Consider the following 18,668-nt stretch of genomic DNA (forward strand, 5'->3'; position numbering starts at 1 on the left):
AAAACAGCAGTGATAATGAATTTCTGAACACCACTGTCTATCCCAGCTGCTGGATGCAGGGATAGATCCCTTCCAGCTGAGGCTCAGAACATACTTTTTGCTGAGGGGTGTTCCCAGGTTATATTTCTGCCATAGAGCTGATGTTTTTTGGAAGTGCATGATTGAATTCCTTCTGGGTATGAAGAAGGCTTCATAGTGCACAGATGAAGTGCACAGATGAAAACCAGAGTGCTTTGAATATAGCTTGTGGCAGTCCTTACACTTTGCATTGCTAGAACTGAGGGGGAAGCCAGTCAGTGTAAGGATAACTTCATACTTGCCCTCTGCTTGTATGCTCTTGTTAAACGTGTAGTGACAGAGGAACTGTCTGAGATCGAACCAAGCTTTGCTCTGACACACCAGACCTCAGAGAGATCCATTCATAGGATAGAAAAGTTGTTTTATTTGTGCTGTGGTCTTCCTAAATGATGACCTTTAAGTCTATAAACTTTCTGGTGTTGGTGTATTTGTATAGCCTTTTCAGTGCCACAGCTGCTCCAAAACTGGTTTAGGACAGAAATTGTAAAGATTTATGAGGAACACTTTGGAGGATGAGTTGCTTTACTGTAGTGGAATTTGAAGAACTGGAAAATGGGTTAAAAATGGAAACTACTTTTGAATCTCACAATAAGTGCACAAATACTTGCCGTAGTACTTCCCTTCTTGGCATACTCGAGTCTTAGCAGTATTGTTGTTCCATACCTCTACCCTTGTGAGTGGGCTAGGCATCAATATGAGCTGCTGGCCACACTGCTTTTGATACAGCCCAGCTCACAGTTGGCTTTCTGGGCTGCAAGAGAAGCTCATGTTGAGCTCTTGTCAACCAATACCCGCCAGGTTCTTCTCCTCATGGGTGCTCTCAGTCCACTCTCCCCACAGGCTGTATTTGTGATCGGAATTGCCTGTACCCAGGTGCAGGACCTTGCACTTGGCCTCACTGAAAGTTCACACAGGCCCACGTCTCCAGCCTGTCCAGGTCCCTCTGGATGGCATCCCTTCCCTCCAATGTGCCAGCAGCACCACACGGCTGAGTGTCATGGACTAACTTGCCAGGAGTGCCCTGGATCTCACTGTCCGTGCCATCAGCAAAGGTGCTAGACACCACTGGTCACAGTACCAAGCCCTAAGAGACAACATTCATAGCAAACATTGTGATCTTTGTAAAACTACTCATTTACATGTGTAGATAGAGTTGTGTTTGAAAAAGTGTTACTCCATTGTAAAAAGTGTGACTAAGACTTCTTGTGCAATTTTGGTCATTCCTATTCAAGTATAATGAGCTAGGCCTGGAGTGGATCCAAGTAAGTGCTTCTAAAATCGGGGAGGAGAAAGATCAAAAGATTTTAGAGTGCTTAGCCTCACAAAAGAAGGACATTGGGAAGGCAGTAGGATTATCCTTTCTTAGTAGGAACCAAATACTAGGGATGAAATGAAGAGCTATTTAAGCTAACGATTTAAAGGGCTATAATGTGGCACTGAATAACCTTAGGAGAGAAATCAAAAGATGGTTTCCAACTAGTGAGACTCTAAGACTCTTCAGAATGAGGGTAATGGGAGTAAAGGTTTATGAAAAGATTTTTCTCCTCAGAAAGCTGTGATTGTGACTTGAACAAATACTGTCATATTTGTCCATACCCAGGGCTCTTGTCCCAGAGGTGTCTCCCAGTCCCTGAACTGTAGTTTCTGTAGCTATAGGCCAGGCCTAGTCTACTTCCAGGCATACTTTTAAAAAACTACTTTTTATTTTCACATGTCATCATGTAGATATATCCAGAAAAGCCACCAGGCACAGTCAGGACGCATTCCAAATGGATTCTTTAAGCAAGCTTGCCAAATCTGTGGCTTTGTCACTGTGGTAGCATGCTGTGTGGCAGCATCTCCAGGTGTGAGACCCTGCTTGTTGACTATCAGACTCTGCAGGGGACAGGGGCAGTCAGATGTAGGATGGAGCTAGGGACAGGGCTTGTGAGTCCCCAGGTAGGTGGTTGCTGAAGCTCTGAACTCTGTTTTAGAATAGTGCTCTTTTGAAATGATTACAGGGAATACATGCTTTGAGAGGCCTGTGGAAGGGAAGGGAGGGCTTACCTAAAGAAGGGCTTACCTAAAGAAGGGATTCCATCTGGACTGCCATCAGGTAGGATGAAAAAGAGGTCTGTGTCTACTTGGCATATGTGTAAAAAGTGGTACAAAATCAATACATGATGGCTCTGTTGGGTTTTCTCTTTTTTTTCTTTTTCTTTTTTTTTTTTTGGCACTAATAAAATGTTTCTTTATATATTCCTAAGCTTTTTTCTTACAGCTTCGTCTTTCTGATCCTTAACTTTGATTCTTGAAAAATATTGGCGTAGGAATTTTGTGGTTTTAGTAGAAAGGTAAAGCACTATTGTGACTGGTGTGAACTCCTGTTTTTGGATCACTAGCTAATACTGAACAAAGAAAAAAAGAGAGGCGAGTGAACAACAGATCAAATGTAGCCCCAGAGAGCATGAGAGATTGTAAGGAGGCTCTCATAAGCCAGTCTCCATGGTACACAGCATACATTTCCATGGTCTTGTTTATACAAAGAAATATTGAGTAGGCAGTTTAGCTGTTTTTCTTCCTTTCTTCAGGCAGTCTTACATTAGAGGATTTTAATAATGCAATTACCATTGTACTGCTTAGTACACCTACAAATTATCTTGCATTCTCCCACCTCTTCCCCAGCACGGGAGGCACACTGCAGAGTGATGCTGGAGAAGAAGCTGTTCAGAGATTTCCTTTCCTCCCTGCTCCTCACAACAGGAGCCTGACTCCATCTTGAGGGAGAGGAGCCACTCAAAGGGCTGGAAAGGGAGTCAGGGGATGACAAAACTGTTTGAAGGATAGGTACAATATTGCAGAAGAGACTGGGTGGAAGAGGGATTTGGAGAGAGGGAGATGATGGCAGGGGAGCAGTAGAAGTGGAGAGGCATCCCTATATTGACTCCCACTGATTCCTCTTGATTCCAGTAAGGACATCCATTGTCCCTGGACAGACAGAGCAGGCAAGTGGTGCAGCTGGACTTAGCCATCTTCTGCAAAGCCTCATGGTTTTACTGCCCATTTTAGGTGAACACAGTGCTCTGTGACAGGCCAGAGAACTGACTGGCACACCATGGTTCACTGTCTGGAGCCAAGGGTCAGGCTGAGAGTGTGCCAGGCCTTCCCAGCAGGTCTGGGGTGCCCCTGTTCCTTCACACTCTGTTATGCCCTGACACAGCAAGAAACATTACGTACTAGCTAAAACGAAACTTGAGTACAGCTTTTAAAATACATTACTGTTTGGGAAAGGGAAGAATTGTCTTAAAGGGCTGCTAAATGTACAAATCAAGTATGTCCCATATACTCAGCAGCAGTTCTGTGACTGGGGTCTCATGGAGCTGGTAGGACCAGAGTCAGATAGATGAGCTCCTTCTTCCCCAGATGTTAGGGAATATGCACCAAAAGCCTGTGCCTGGGATAGAGATGCCTGATCTAAAGGCCTTGAAGTGTTTGTGAGAAGGGTCATGTGAATCTGAAAGTTAGTGGCAAGTATCCTGCCCATGGGACTTGCACTTGCTGGGGCATGTTTATGTAGATGGAAGTTGTTTGTCCAGATGGCACTCAAACACCTTCACTCTCCATTTCCTCCTAGCAGTAAAAGAATTGCATGTGGATCACATTCAGGAAGTTGGCCCTCTTTATTTTTCAAAAGCATAAATATTTATAGTTTTCTTTCTGGGAGAAAGAAAACCAGGTGAAATTGCATAAAAGTCCATCTATCAAGAAGAATTAAATGAGTTGACTCATCCTGTTGACAGAGAGGAGAGTTCTGTGGTTACAACCCAAAGCTGAGGCCAGCTCTGTGCTCCAGACTTTTGCCAAGGCAGCTGTGTCACATATGGGGTGTGAAGCTATGAGAACCTTGATATCCGTGGTTTTTCCTGGCAGGAATGCCTTGTGTGCAGGTTGTCCCTCTGGCAAAGCTGCACACAGCCTGCTGGGTGTTTCTTTTGCGGGCTGGAGGTTTTCCGTACAGCAAAAAGTGGTGCTGCTGAAACAAGGGTATCCCAGCCAGAGGCAGGTTTAACAGATCAGCCTTCCTGTGTGAGTAAAATGGTTGGGAGATGTGGGGTAAGGAAGTCTAGAAAACTGGCAGATTCTGTACATTTAACAGTATGTTGTACCAGAGCACTTGGGGATAGGTAATAGCTTTCTCATCAGCTTGCTCTTATACCTTTGTCCCTCTTGATAGTCCATTGCTATGATAGGGCTGCAGCACTCAAAAACTCTGTTGATGAAACGCTGCATTTGTTTTCTGGACATACTAAAGAATAGTCATGGGTGATTTTGTTTTCCCAGCTTGAAGCATCTTGAAAAAAGCATGGATTACTACATGCTTTTCAGATAATGTGGTCTGCATTGAAAATCCTTCCAGATTTTCAAAAGGGACTAGCAATTTTAGATGTATAATTTAAGCCAGCAAGCTTAACATAGAAAGCACTAGGAAAATGCCAACACTTTTAATGTTGTCTGCCACTGGACAGGATACAGTAGGGTTTATATGCTGTAGCAGAATTAGCTTTAGAATTATTCTGCTGTAGCAGAATTAGCTTTTTATAGTGTTAAACCATGTTAAACCATGGCTCTTTTCAGTGAGGTTATTCTGTATGTTTCCTTCTTCTTGCCTCCAACAAAAACACTGTAAAGCGTGGGTTGTGAGGGCAGGGAATACTAAGAGTGCTTTTTCTACTGCTTGAAAGAGAATTGGCTGGAAAACTTAAGCCACAGGATGATTTCTTGCTGAATGCTGGTTAAAGTGATGTAAGTTTAGTATTTGGGGAACACATATTTGGAATACTTTTGTGAGGTAAAGGATGATGGCAGAGACCATTGCAAGTTCAAATCCAGAGGGGCTGTGAAAAACAAATTTTTAATCCACAAATTACATGTAAAGTCAAACCTGTGGCAGAGAAATACCATGTATTAATTATTTACTGAAAAACAAGTATTTTGCCTGTGAATTTGAAACATGAGATGACCCAAAATATAAACAGACTGGTTTAAAATAATGACTAAGATAATATTAACTCTCCATAACTAGAGTGTTTTTTTCTAACTTCTACTGTGTTTTGGTCTTGTTTTTTAATTCCTACTGGAGGTAGAGTATTTCTTTGGTCTGCTCAATGCTTAAGGAAATGCATTGCATACATCCAAGGAATTGTCTTCAAATGGTTGCCCACTAGTCTCCATCCTCAGTTCCCTGCATCCCTTTCCTCACATCACTTCTATTTCATCTCCTATTAGTGTCTTCACACAGTAGCATGTAGTTTTTGTGTTCCCATCCCTGAGTCCTTTCTTTCCCAGCTCGCATTGCTCAGCTGTCAATGCTCCTGCACAGCTCCCCATTCAGTGGAAATGTGAAGTCAAAGGTAAGTCTTACTTCTTAGACCTCTTTCCAGCGAAATTCACACCATTTTGCTCCTCATCTCCACTAGGTTTATGATGAGAAGCATATTGTGTTTTGCTTCCTCCAGCTGGGGAAGCAGAAACCTCACAGAAAATAAAGGTAGAGGTGGAAATCAGTCCAGTTCCAGCTGCTCTGATTCCCAGTAGGTTATCAGGGGGAATTCTGGCTATGTTTAAATCATGTATAGTCACAATTTGCTGATGTGGTTTACAGCCATGCACAAAATAATAGGCTTTATATGAATACAGTGAATAATATATATTGTAATCCTACCATTAGAGCAAAAATACCAATGGCCAATAAATACTGGGATGCCGAATAAATGATAGCCTTTACATTCCAGATTTGAAGTACCGGTAGAAAGGATTTTGAGTGAAAAAAATTAAAAGTGTATGGCAATATGAGTTTTAATTCACTCACGAAGTATCCATGTTCTTTCAAAATCAGTGGGAGTCCTGTACTTATTTTATACTTTGTTATCATGTACTTATTACTGCTGTCTTTTATCATAGGTACTGCCTTTTTGGCTAAGGAAAACCATCTTCTAAGATCATATGTATAACTCCTTAAACACTGAGATATATGAGAAAGGGGTAGAAAAAAAGGAGCTAATGTAGGCAGTCATATTTTTTCAGAAGCAAATTAATTTCTCATTAGGTGATAGGCTAGCCTGATATCATGATCTCTCACTGCCCAAGCACTGGATATTCTTCTATATTTCATTGTTCCATAACAATGAAATATTATGTTCCATCTTGCATGGAAGAGTGGCATTAAAATGTTCCTACAGGAATTCAGTCTAAAAAAGCATGAATCTGAAGGAATTGGCATTGATGTGATCTTTCCTAAGGGAACAAGTCCAGTAGTGAGCTGTGAAGGACAGACTGTTTAACTATAATCTTGTCTGCAGGTTTAGAAAGACTAGACTGATGTTTCTAGGTACTCACAAAGATGAACATCAATACCACTGGAAAGGAGACCTTTAAAATTGACAGTCTCTCCCATTTTAGACGGAATGCACACAGCACTGTCCAGAGACTGCATAACACAGTCTGTTTTCACTGCTCTTTCTCCTTAAGGTTTGTGTAGAAATTAGGACTTTGCAATGTTTTATTTATCTACTTGTCCCTCCTCAGTCTCAAGTACTTTGAGAAGAGTTGCAACATGCTAGTTTATGTCTCCATCTTTCAAATTCTTACATACCCCTAAAATTTAGTACATATGGATAACTGCAGTGAGATCAACTAGTTCAGTATATAGAAATCTGAAAGACATGTACAATTCTTGAAGCCTTATGTTGCTAACTTTTCTGAATACAACTGTTCTGCATGCCAGAAAGGTTTGTTGGTTTGAGATTTTTAATATATATACATGCAATTGAAAGTGACAGATACACTAAAGTCTTCAGTTGGGGTTCAGTGTGCTCCAGTGGTTTTGTGGTTGTTTTTCTCACACAGACTTAATGATAGCTTGAAAGCACATTGCTATAAAAATGTCACTGAATTGTTTGCACTTATAGTTATTTCCTGGAAATAGTTTTTTACAGTCTTTTTGCCAGAGATTAGGATCATAAGAGGAAAGGAGAATTATTACTGTGCTTGTCAGATTTGCACAGAAATGCATTTGCCATGGTACAACAGTGAAACTTTTAAGCTTGGCACAAGTGTTAAAACTAAAACTCAAGGAAAGCAGCATCTTAAATGTGAGCATGTGTGGGACTGCAAAATCCTTAGCAAAGGACCAATCCTGACTCACAGGACTCTTAAGTTACCTTATGAGTAGGTTTGACTGGGAGCTCCCATCTGCCAGAAGGGACAGACTCACCCTTTCCTCACTGGATCTTCCCCAATACGTCTTCTCCCTCCCATTAGGTCTTGGCATTTTTTATAGTGAACCAGTTCATCTCTCAAACCCAGCCAAGGTTTTACAAGGCTAGGACAAACAGTTATTTAACCCAAAGTGACCCAGCTTAATTTGACTATCAGACTATTAACTGCTACTGAACTCTGAAGTATCATTTTCGTCACTTTTCACTCAGAATGATCTGGAAAACTCCAGACTACTCCTTGGCAGTTAAAAAATCTCCTTACTGTGCTTTCAGTGCCTAGAAATGTTCAGTGTAAGGGACAGGAACACCTTTGAGAATCTAAATTACTGGAACCAAATTTAATTATCAGAAAGAAGTAGGAAATTCAGCCTTGATGTGCCCTTGAGGCTCAGATATGAACCAGTTCATATATAAACTTTGTTTTGTTAAGAATATGGGATTATCATATTAGTCCTCAAGGCTAAGATCATGGGGAAAGTGGAGAGCTAAACTGGCTCATTCCCAGTGGAGGCTGTGTGTTTCTTTTTCTCCTTGTGGCAAGGAGGACACTGTGTTTGGCTAAACACATGTTTATGAGCCATGGGTTCTGTGTCCAGGTGGACAGGTCACTGTGTAGCAGGGAGCACTGTGCACTGCAGTGACTCTGGTTTGATGTCCCCCACAGCAGGCTGACAGATCATCTCTCTCACACAGGTCAGGAGGTTGTGCCATGAGCTGGCTCACCCAGAGCTGCCATCCCAGCTAAAACGGAGCCAGCACAAAACCAGGCTAACATTTCCAATCTAGATCAGCATGTTAGCTTGCTTCACCACCCATCCTCATTCCTGCCTTCACCTAGGGACCCCAGAGGGTGCAGGACAATGTCCATTGGAGGGGGCCAGAGAATCATGTGGGTGTGCTGAGGAGCCCCCTCCAGCTCCTGATGAACCACTCTGGCTAGGAGGACTTGGTCCCTTATGTGGGGGCTCTTTTCTGTGGCACATCTCAGCTGACGAGCCCTCGCTTGCTAAGGTAACACTGTTTGCTCTTGACATGCCAGTTCAGCATGGAAACATGACACAATAGGAAAGGCAAAGAAACCACACTCCCCAGTTCTATGGTCTGATAAGGACTGAAGGAAGGAGATTGCTCCCAGTCCTAGGCAGGCCTCCCAGTTTTGTGTCATCATGTTATCCAGAGGCCAAAGATAAGGTTACTGTCAGCTGTCCTTCTTCCAGCATGCTTACCATCACCCTTGTGACTGCAGTGCATTAAAGGAGCCTGGGGAAAGCAGGAGACAACATTCATAGGGATTGAGATAATTAAAGTCAGTGAGGAGCTGCACTGACACCTTTTTAATAGGTCTTTGTTACAATCTTATTTTTTTATTATTTTTTTATTATTTTTATTCTTTGTTACAATCTTATTTTCTTAAACTGAACTCACCAGAGTCCTAACTTGAGCTGTTGTCAACCCCCATTATTTGGGTCACATTTTGGGGACCAAAGTTAGTGTTGGAGGAACTGGAGAGCTGACATTAACTCCACAGTTCACTAGTGCAGGTGATTATTGTGTCAGCAGGTGATATTGTGTCAGTGCCAAGCCATGCTGGTGCTTGGTCACGTTTTCATTTTACCACAGGATCTTCAAAAGCATGAACGGGCTTGCTATAAGACATTTCTGGGATGGGGAAAATACTTTTTTAATGCAAGTTTTTGCTTTAGTTTCCTTTCTTTGTGGTGGCTGCTGGACAGATCTTTGCTCACAAATGGGTCCTTGCAAGCCCCCAGCAGACCAAGGCCAGGAGTGCCCAGCTGATGTGGAGCTTCCCCCAAGTGCTGCTGTTTTCCTGTTGAGGAAAGAAGCACCTTGCATTTGACTTCTTCTGGAGGCAGCATCTCTTTATCTTTGGCACAAGGCTGGGCACAAGTATGTCTCATAAATCAATGTTTCTTTGAATTGGATTACTGGCAGGCTTTTGGTATGTGCTTAGTTTGTAGTTCTACTGCTGTTGACCTGTCATTCAATGTCAGCTAAATTAGACAAAAGCAAAATTTAACGTCAAGGCAAGAATATGTGGCTATATGTGATGCCAGAAATTTAAAGTTAGTGTTTGTGTCAGCCATGCCCTACAGGATTAGGCATTTAATAAGGTGATAATGAACCTCACAGAAAACTGATTTTGAATATACAAATCATAAAAACACAAAAGAAAGATGCAAAAATGTCAGAGCCAACCATTCCCTGAAGTGAAATTATGACAGTATTTGAGTAACTAATGCTGAAGGATAGCAAAATGTCTGAAAAAAAAAGTCTGGCTTCCTGGCTTCTTTCAGACCATTGCATTGCTGGTTTTGAAGGGGTATTTGTATCATGATTTTGTGATGATAATAACTGCTGTTTGTGCTGTTCTTTGCACAGCAGTATTAATATACTGTGACACAGACACCCTTAATTGTGAGGGGAGTGGGAGGGCCCTGCTTGCACTGCACTCATCAGACTGCTGAGGGGTCCCTGGGGTCCTGCAGGTGGCAGGCAATTTCATTGTGGCTCCACTCCCTAAGCTGGACTGACACTGAGCTCTAGGGACCCACTTACCTTTCAGCCACTGCTACCATATTTTGGTTAGGTTGCTGTTTCATGATTTAAAGCAATTGGTGTTTTTCTGCTTCCTGTGTGAGTGTTCAGTAAAGACATGACTGCATAGCAAGTTGTTGGATCAGAGAGCTGGTCCAGCTGAAAACTCATCTTTTGCTGCTTTTCTGCCACTGGGTGAATTTACAGCAAGTCACTTCCTTTATGATGCAGTCACAAAATTTTTAGCATTGCAATGAGAAGGAGACTGGAAACATGAAGACAGAAATGTTGGGAAGGTGTGTCCATTACTTTAGGAGACAGTTACACTAAAATTGGATTCAACAAATCAGGAAAACATCTTAATTTTTAGCTGATATAAATATTTAGTGTCTCTCAGTGGGACATAGACAAACCTGTGACAAGAGGTACTCTTTCCCACAGCCAAACAGACACGCCTGTATAAACAACCTCTTGTGAAGATTGTAATTTAGTACAGTGATCTCATACTGCTCTGGGAAGGGAAGATAACTGAGAATTACTGCCTCCAAGTATGCAGCTGGAGAGGTGGAGGAGCAGAGTGGTCAGAGCATTCATATGTTTCTGGTGACTGCTTCTTTAGCAGTGCTTGCCTGGTATGAATTTCTGTACTAGGACTGACATAGGATTGACAGCAGCATTTCACTTGTCAGGATAGTTATGCAAAGGCTTAATGAAGCATCAGAGTTTGTGTTCTAGGCAGCTGAGAGAGAAGAAGCCTTTTTCAGTTGCACCCCTTATGCCCTTCCTGTTTCACCCCCTCCGAGCATCAGTGTTGGCAAGGGAACCTAAGAGCCTTTTTAGCAACAGAGAAAGATCTGTGAAGTGCTTAATTTGGAGTAAATTATAGTACATATATGTAATATATAATATATGTAATATGTAAACATGATTATCATGACCATCATCCTCTTGTACTGAGGACTGATGGAGTTTCAGGGTCTCTGCTAGTTCTGCCTCCCTTTCTGCACATGTCTGAGTTTTCTGTGATCTCTGTTTCAGATCTGTACTTTGTCATGTGGCATGAGGGACATTCCTGCGTGCTGGCAATAAGGCAGGAACACACCTGTAAGATGACAAAGCTAAAGCATTGGGGCTGGAAATCACATGGTAGAGGAGGGCAGGGAATCACAGAATCAATTAGCTTGGAGAAAACCTCCGAGATCATCCAGTCCAATCTACGACTGAACACCACCTGTCAACTGGACCATGGCACTGAGTGTCACTGCAGTCTTTCTTAAACACCTGAAGAGATGGCGATTCCACTGCCTCCCTGTGCAGCCCATTCCAATGTCTAATCACCCTTTCTGTGAAAAAATTCCTCCTAATGTTCAATGTAAACCTCCCCTGGCACAGCCTGAGGCTATGTCCTCTCATCCTGTCACTAGTTTCCTGGGAGAAGAGGCCGACCCACAGCTGGCTACAACATGAATCTTAATTGCCATTTAACTCTTTTTTATAAACTTTCTATGATGGAAAAATTACATTAGAGAGGTAGAGCTGCATAACAAAGAATGCATGATTCAGGAATGACAGCACCATCTCAGCAGTTTCATGAGGTGGTGCTTTGATGTCTCTTCAGGTGTCGAGGTACTGTGCTGGTCAGCAGAAAGCTTTACTCACCTATGCACAATTCAATCCCTTCCCTCCTATGATCTGCAGGTGGGCTTAGTCTTTAGCAGCCTTTTGGATATTTGGAGATTTAGGCTGGCAGTAGATAAGCTTTGAAGGACTGAAAATCCAGACATATTCAGAGGCTGAAATGCTTGTGTTTTGTTTGTTTTTCTCTGTGCTTGTTTGTTGCTTTGCTTGTTTGTTTTTAATGAAAAGTCTGGAATGAAAATTTCTGCCATTGAATAGGGCTTCGAGGTCTTACTCTCTTTGAAAGTAAGCTGTCAGGAAACCAGACTTACTTTTGGGTGCCTCTCCTGTGAGGAAAAGCTGAGATAGTTGGGGTTCAGCTTGGAAAAGAGAAGGCTCTGAGGAAACCCTACAGCAGCCTTCCAGTACCTGAAGGAGGGCTTACAAGAAAGCTGGAGAGGGACTTTCTGCCAGGGCCTGTTGTGACAGGACAGGGGGAATGGCTTCAAACAGAAAGAGGGTATGTATAGATGAGGTAATAGGAAGGAATTCCCTGCTGTGAGGGTGGTGAGACACTGGAGCAGGTGGCCCACTGAACTTGTGGCTGCCCCATCCCTGCAAGCATTAAAGGCCAGGCGGGATGGAGCCCTGAGAAACCTGGTCTAGTGAGATGAGTCCCTGCCCATGGCAGGGGGCTTGGAACTACGAGATCTTTAACATCTCTTCCAAGCCAAACCATCCTGTGGTTCTGTGTTTCTATGATTTTGTTACATCCAAACAGTGTTGAGGCACGTAGAACCAAAGTAGCAAGCCTTACACAAAAAGGGAAATTTGTGAATCTTGAGTTCTCTTGACATTTTGTAAATGACTTAACTTTGCTTTAATTTCACTTTGTTGGTTTCTTTGCTACTGCTTGTTAGCTGGACTACTAAGCAATAATATTTTTACTTAGCTTTATTTATATTCCAGCTGAAGTGGAGTTCTTTTACCCCTTACTGTTATGAAGAAAGTGCTGAAATTTGAAGTTTCAGACTTGTGCTTCATGGTATCTAAAGTTACAAGTACGTCTCCCTACCAGGATATTTTCCAGATGAAGTAATTCTTGGCGAGGCTAAAAGGCCCAGAACATAAAAGATGGTATGTTGTTGTATGTCGTATAAAACAAAACCTGTTTCTATACAGTATCTTATTTTTCTTTTGAGTAGTCCATAGCACTAATATGAGAAACTTGACTGAGATCAGCTTTTACTTAGAAATCATTTACCATTGTAAATGATAATATTTATACAGAAAATATTTACAAAAGTTTAGAATTTGTAATATTTATATTATAGATACAAAGCCAGTGAACAAATAGGAAAAATTAACTTGTGGAAAAAAACAATGACAGATAATTGAGAAAAATTCAAATACCACAGCTCAGCTTCTTGGGAAATACTTCTAGGTTTTGTACACTGGGATGAAGTTAGTGGAGAACAAAATAAAACTGGCATTTCTGAGGATTGCTGAATGTGGGAGATGGAAACAGAATCATCACTTTTTACATTGTCTTTTTCCTTCCAATTTTCTACACTTTCTAACCAGAGCAATTCAAGAAGAGATTATCTCTGTAAACTGTGCTGATACATAATTTTCTGATTAATTATCCAAATGCAGGCCTTCCTCTGGCACTGGCCTCCTCTTCCCTACCCCTGTGCTCCAGATTGCCACTCTCTGCTGGCAGAATGCCCGTGGTCTCAGTGGGCACCACCAGTTTGACAGTGCAATCCCATGCTGGCACCAAGAGGTGTGCTCAGCCTTGGGCAGAGAAGGGAATGAGATATCAGGGAGCTGAGGATGCCCTCTGCCATTGTGACTGCTGGAGGATTGATTTGGTAGAGGTTTGGCTGCATGGGTCTCTGGATCTATCAATTTGGCATCAAGTCTTTGTGTACATCAGCCTTCCATATTGCTTTAACTCAAGACAGAAAGAGAGACCTACCTCTGGCCAAGTATATGTGGAGTGGAAGGTGCCCTGTCCTCTCATTTGTGTGGTGAGATTGATCTTCCAAAGCTGCACAAAGTTCACACTGCGTGTTGTTAGAGAGAGAAATGCAAAGAGAAATAACAGCAAAGTATATGGGATTAAGAGGAGTCTATGTCACAGCCACACAGAGGGTGTTTTATAGCACAAAATCAAGACTGTATGGTGGCATGAGACAGCATGGGGGACAGCATGAGAGTGCAAAGCTTGTTGAGATACAGCCCAGGACTATGCTGGATCCACCATGTGTCAAATGTGGCAATTTGGTCTAGCAGTTTATACTGATACTTCTAATACTTTGATGTGATTTAGAATTTTAAATTTTCATTTTTATAAATAGTTCTATTCTACCATCGTTGGTAGCTCCTCAGCAAGACAATCCATGTGACTTTCTTTTATTTCAGATGAACATGATTCATCTCAGATGATGGGATTTCACATAAGCAGGATTTACAGTATTGTATATTATTTGAAGATGGGTTTGGAAATACTTTAAGAAGAGTTTCCTGATTGTGTATCAAGAATGTACCTAAATATATAAACATGAACTTTTCCATCTTCACCTTTTTACATGAAAACAATACAGCCCTTCAAACAATGGGAGATTGCTGCACTCCTGGGGAAGCTCAAGTCTTTCACTTAGGCACAGAATAAGTGATATGGCAAAACTTCCTAAGGCTGAAAACAGCACTCACAATTTTGTCAAGAGAAATCTTTAGAAGGAAGCACATGAATTAAAAATGTTAGCACATCTCATTTGGAATGCCATATTTTACGAGAAAAACTTACTTCCATCTGCAAACTGGCTGCCTAGAGTATTTATTTGTGTGCTTTAAAGTTCTGCTGGGAAATGGGAAATTTCATTCCCCATGTAGATTTTTTCATTCTGAGGGTTCAACAGCCTCACTCTCCCAGACCCTTGTAATATTTCTGGTGAAGTTTTTCAGACAGCACAAAGCTATATACTGCAGAAGTTCGCTCTTAATATAGATTCTTCAGCAGTGGGTGTAAGAGTTAAATGGACATAAGATTAACATAGGCCTGGGATGGATTTCCACTTTCTTTCTGAGGAAGTGATAGCTACGTCTCTAGTCATCACAAGCCAGATCTTTCAGTGCACATCCTTGCTGCATTTTGCAGGCATGACTTTAGATGTTGCCTGAAGTAGGGACAACAGACGTGGATGATGATGCTTAGACAGGCCATCTGAGCACAGACACATCCGTTTTTGTTCTCCCTGTTTCAGGCAAAATACTGTCTGCCAAAGGGACAAGACAGGCAGCTGGGGATGGGAGCACCCAAATGTGAATCTGGGCTCACAGCCTTCTCCAGCACAGAAGAAATAAGAGAAAAAGGAAAAGGAAAAGGAAAAAGGAAAGGAGAAAGGAAAGGAAAGGGAAAAGAAAAAGAAAAAAAAAATTGTATTCCTTTTATTTAAGTCTGTTTATAAATTGTTTTTGCAGGCAGCACAACTGCCTGATGAGTACGCTTATTCCAGTAAAGCTTTAAACAGCTTCACTAGTGCTGGCATTGGTGCTTCTGGCAAAGTGGTTGAGAGAGAGAAGCAGCTTTCTGAACAAAACCCTGAAGTGATAGTTTTTCTTCTGTGTGAATTTCTGGAATCTGAACACTGTAAGGTCAGGCAGGAGCTGGTGCAGCTGTGCTGCATCTCTTGGTGGCACTTAATCATAAACTGTAACATGGAATTGCACCCTTGGTTGGCTTTAATTCACTTCATCTCCTGATTTTGGGAGATTAGTTTAAAATGCTTTTTCTAGTGTTTCATTGAAGGTGCTCTTGAAAACCCTACTTCAGCTGTCTAAGAAGTTATTCCCTCCTTTTTTGCTCCATCTCCTAACAGGACATGGGTGCCCTAACAGCAGCTGGGGCACGATGAAACAGAGTAAAAGGTCTGTCAGTTGGGTGTAAACTGTCAATTCTTGGCATAAAACTACCATCAGGAGCAGCTTAACTGAGCAGCCAACATCCTTCCAAATCAGCTTTGGTGCAAGTGCTCCTACAATGGAAATAACCAGAGCTGAGGTTAAAGCCGTGCCACACTCACTTTCTGTGCTCAGACTGGGTGAAGACAAAGGGAAAAGGGGGCTGAGTATTCCCTGCTGGAGGACAGCCCTGTTATCAGATGCTTTTACTCTGTTACAGCTCTAGTGGTTCTGGAAGATGATTTCATGAAGTTTTTGCCTGAGCTTTTCCCTTAATATGCTGTTTTTTTGATGTATAGTTCTTTAATTGACCAAAATGTTTTTATTACATGGAGAATCGTTATATACAATGAGTCAGATTAGTAGGAGAAAAATCTGAGATGAGTAAGGAATTGGCTAATGGGGATGTGACAACAATTAGTGCTGGAAGCTGAAATGTTGGAAGTTACTAGAGAAATTCCTGTTGGTCTTGGGAGCAATTTAGTACAATAGACCTTTGCAATAAAATAACAGTACTAATGAAATATGCTGATGACTAAAAGCTTGGGGTTGTAATGAAGAGAACAGAGGATTCACATATCCCTTTCTTAAGGGGAAGGAAGGAGCTGGATCTTGTAAATCAGACAAATTAAGTGCTGTGATATGGGGAACAAAGTGACTTTTTAAGGAGGTGAGATGGAGAATTTGGCAGTTTGGGTTAGAAAAGCAAAACCTGAGAGGATTTGATTGTTACCTCTCTGGAAGATAAAAATCTGGGAACATCCCACTGTCTAAACAGATGCTCTGAAGAGGGACACATGTAGGCTAGAAATTATAAAATATTTTGAACCAGCAGAGGACCAAAATTCTGCAATAGGTTCCCAATGAGAGAAGTGGAGATGCTTACACACTTCTGCCTGTGTGCTTAGGTAATTTACAGAAAGTTTTGTCTGATGTGGATGTTTGTGAGAGGAGAAGATTTGACTTGAGATGCAGAATTCAATATTATTTTTCCTGTCTGGGAATATCTAGAAAAAAACCCCCATTGACGTTATTGTAAATTCTGTTCATAAGCTATTCTAGCTGCTTACTTCAGAGTGTGATCTTCCCTCTTACTTATGGCAATTTCATTGGGTTGCTAACAAAGCTGACGTTGATTTATCACTGGCTTTCAAAATTACCTGCCTTTTGCTTTGAACTGAGAAAGGTCACACCTCTCCCAGCTGTTGTTGCAGGTTGTCAGCAGAGCTTGTTCAAACACTGTGCCACTGGTATGCAGTGAGTCAGAGCTCTTTAAGTGCTCTTTGCAGCTCAGAGAGACAGGGATTTACCCAAATTTCTATCAATAATCTCATAGTTAGGAGATAAAAGATTGCCATTGCAGGAAGGTGTGCCAGGTGTCTGAGTACTGTGAGCTGAGCCCCTGTGGCTGCCTGGGCTCAGCAGGAGGATGTTGGCACTGTCCCACTCAGGAAGTGCTGGCTTCCTGTAGGGTGGCACATCAAAGGTTCATGAACTTCAGGCAGAGGCTTTGGATGCAGCAAGGTACTGCCAATTGCTATGATCAAAGAGAGTAGCCAGTTAAAATAACACATGGGTGAGGTCAGAGAGAATTTAGGTAGGGTGAACAGCACGTGTGTTTGGGTGATTTCTAGGACTGCTCACCTCAGTCCCTGTGTCTGTCTACCTGTGAGTGCAATGGCTCAAAGTGGGCATAACAGAACTTTGCTTATAGAGAAGCAAATTCTATCAGTCTTAGCTTTGTTCCTGATATAATTTGTTTAATTCATTGCCATCATAATCTGAGCCCTTTAGCTGTAGCTGGAACCATATCTGTGGAAACTCTGGTGAGCTACTGTCCCTTACCACACCTCCATTCTATATCTATAGGCCTCTTGTTCTATAGGAAAATGAAGTCTACAAAGGGTGTCTGATTTTTTTTCCAAGGTTTTTCCAGTCTTTTGAGTAGAAGATGTGCTCTTACAGTGTTCTCATCATAAAGATGATCCCATTGACTTTCCATTTTTATCATCATCTCCTGACACCTCACACAGATAAAATCACAAGGATTTTGCTGGGTCTGACATCTGTGCACTCTTACCTGTACCAAACAGTATCTGTATGTGAACATGCATATGTGCTGACCACAGTGATTAAGAGCATCTTTTGTTCAGAGAAGTCTTGTATGTTAGAGTCAAAATATCCCTGTCAATGTATGCAATTCAGCTGCAATTCTTGCCTGCTTTTTCCTCCTACCCATCCAGTGCAGTAGGTAGGCTATGAGCAAGGCAGGCTGCTTGAAATGCTGAGTGACAGCCATACAGGGAGGTGGAATGACAGCCTGTTATTTCTCAGAAATATCTATTCAGTAGAATATGTCACATTTCCAGCCTTTCTCCCCATTTTAAAATGGAAAAAAAGACAGAAATACAATTTTTTCTTCATAAAATGGGTGCTTATGATTCATGCACACCTCTAATTCGTGAGATTTTTCTAAGAACTATATATTAAAGTATTAGAAAATATTTTGTTGACTGAAGAAAATGAAACATTGTTAACACTTAATGAGCTCTGTTACCTGCTGCCTATACAGCTCCATATCTATACTCAGATGAATGGTGCTGTTAGAACTGTACACAGCAATTGATTTAAACCAACCATGGATTAGATTAAATACCTTTCAAATGGTTTAAGTAAATGGAAAGCTATTTTTATTTTTTAATAATTGATCTGGACTCTAAATTAATGAACCATTTGCAAATAACGTTTCCAATATAAAATTGCTCATAGAATGAAAGGATGACCACATTGAGAAATTTGTAAATTTTGTTTAAAACCTATATTAAGGATTATTTGAGAGGTAGAATGGTGTTTAAAAAAACCAATGATTTTCTGTTCAAGCCAGCTGACTGAGCACTCAGATGGTTCAGTTCTCCATGTATTTCTGGTTTCCTGCAGTTCTGGGCCAGGCCCCACTCTGACTTTGCTACTTATGCTCAACATCATTCTGCTTCTGTGTTTCTCTAGATGTACTGTTCCCTACATGCCTGGAAATTTTGTCAGGGTAACTATTGAGGATTTTTCTATGATTCTTTCAAGAATCTTACAAACTGAACTGCCATGCAATTTGTGCAGCACCAGATTCAGGTAAATCCAGTATTTTATATGAGCCTTGGTCTCAGTGCCATACTTGTGGGTAATTGCAGATAAACTCCA

The 18,668-nt window shown here is 41.5% G+C and overlaps 1 protein-coding gene across 1 annotated transcript in view; it reads left to right on the forward strand.

The window, feature by feature from the left end:
- The window catches only part of ARHGAP6 (Rho GTPase activating protein 6), a 318,428-nt gene that overhangs the window by 96,789 nt on the left and 202,971 nt on the right, over positions 1 to 18,668 (forward strand). The window lies entirely within an intron of this gene.

The sequence above is a fragment of the Cyanistes caeruleus genome, chromosome 3 (assembly GCF_971803275.1).
Source record: "Cyanistes caeruleus chromosome 3, bCyaCae1.hap1.1, whole genome shotgun sequence".
NCBI classification, from domain to species: Eukaryota; Metazoa; Chordata; class Aves; order Passeriformes; family Paridae; genus Cyanistes; species Cyanistes caeruleus.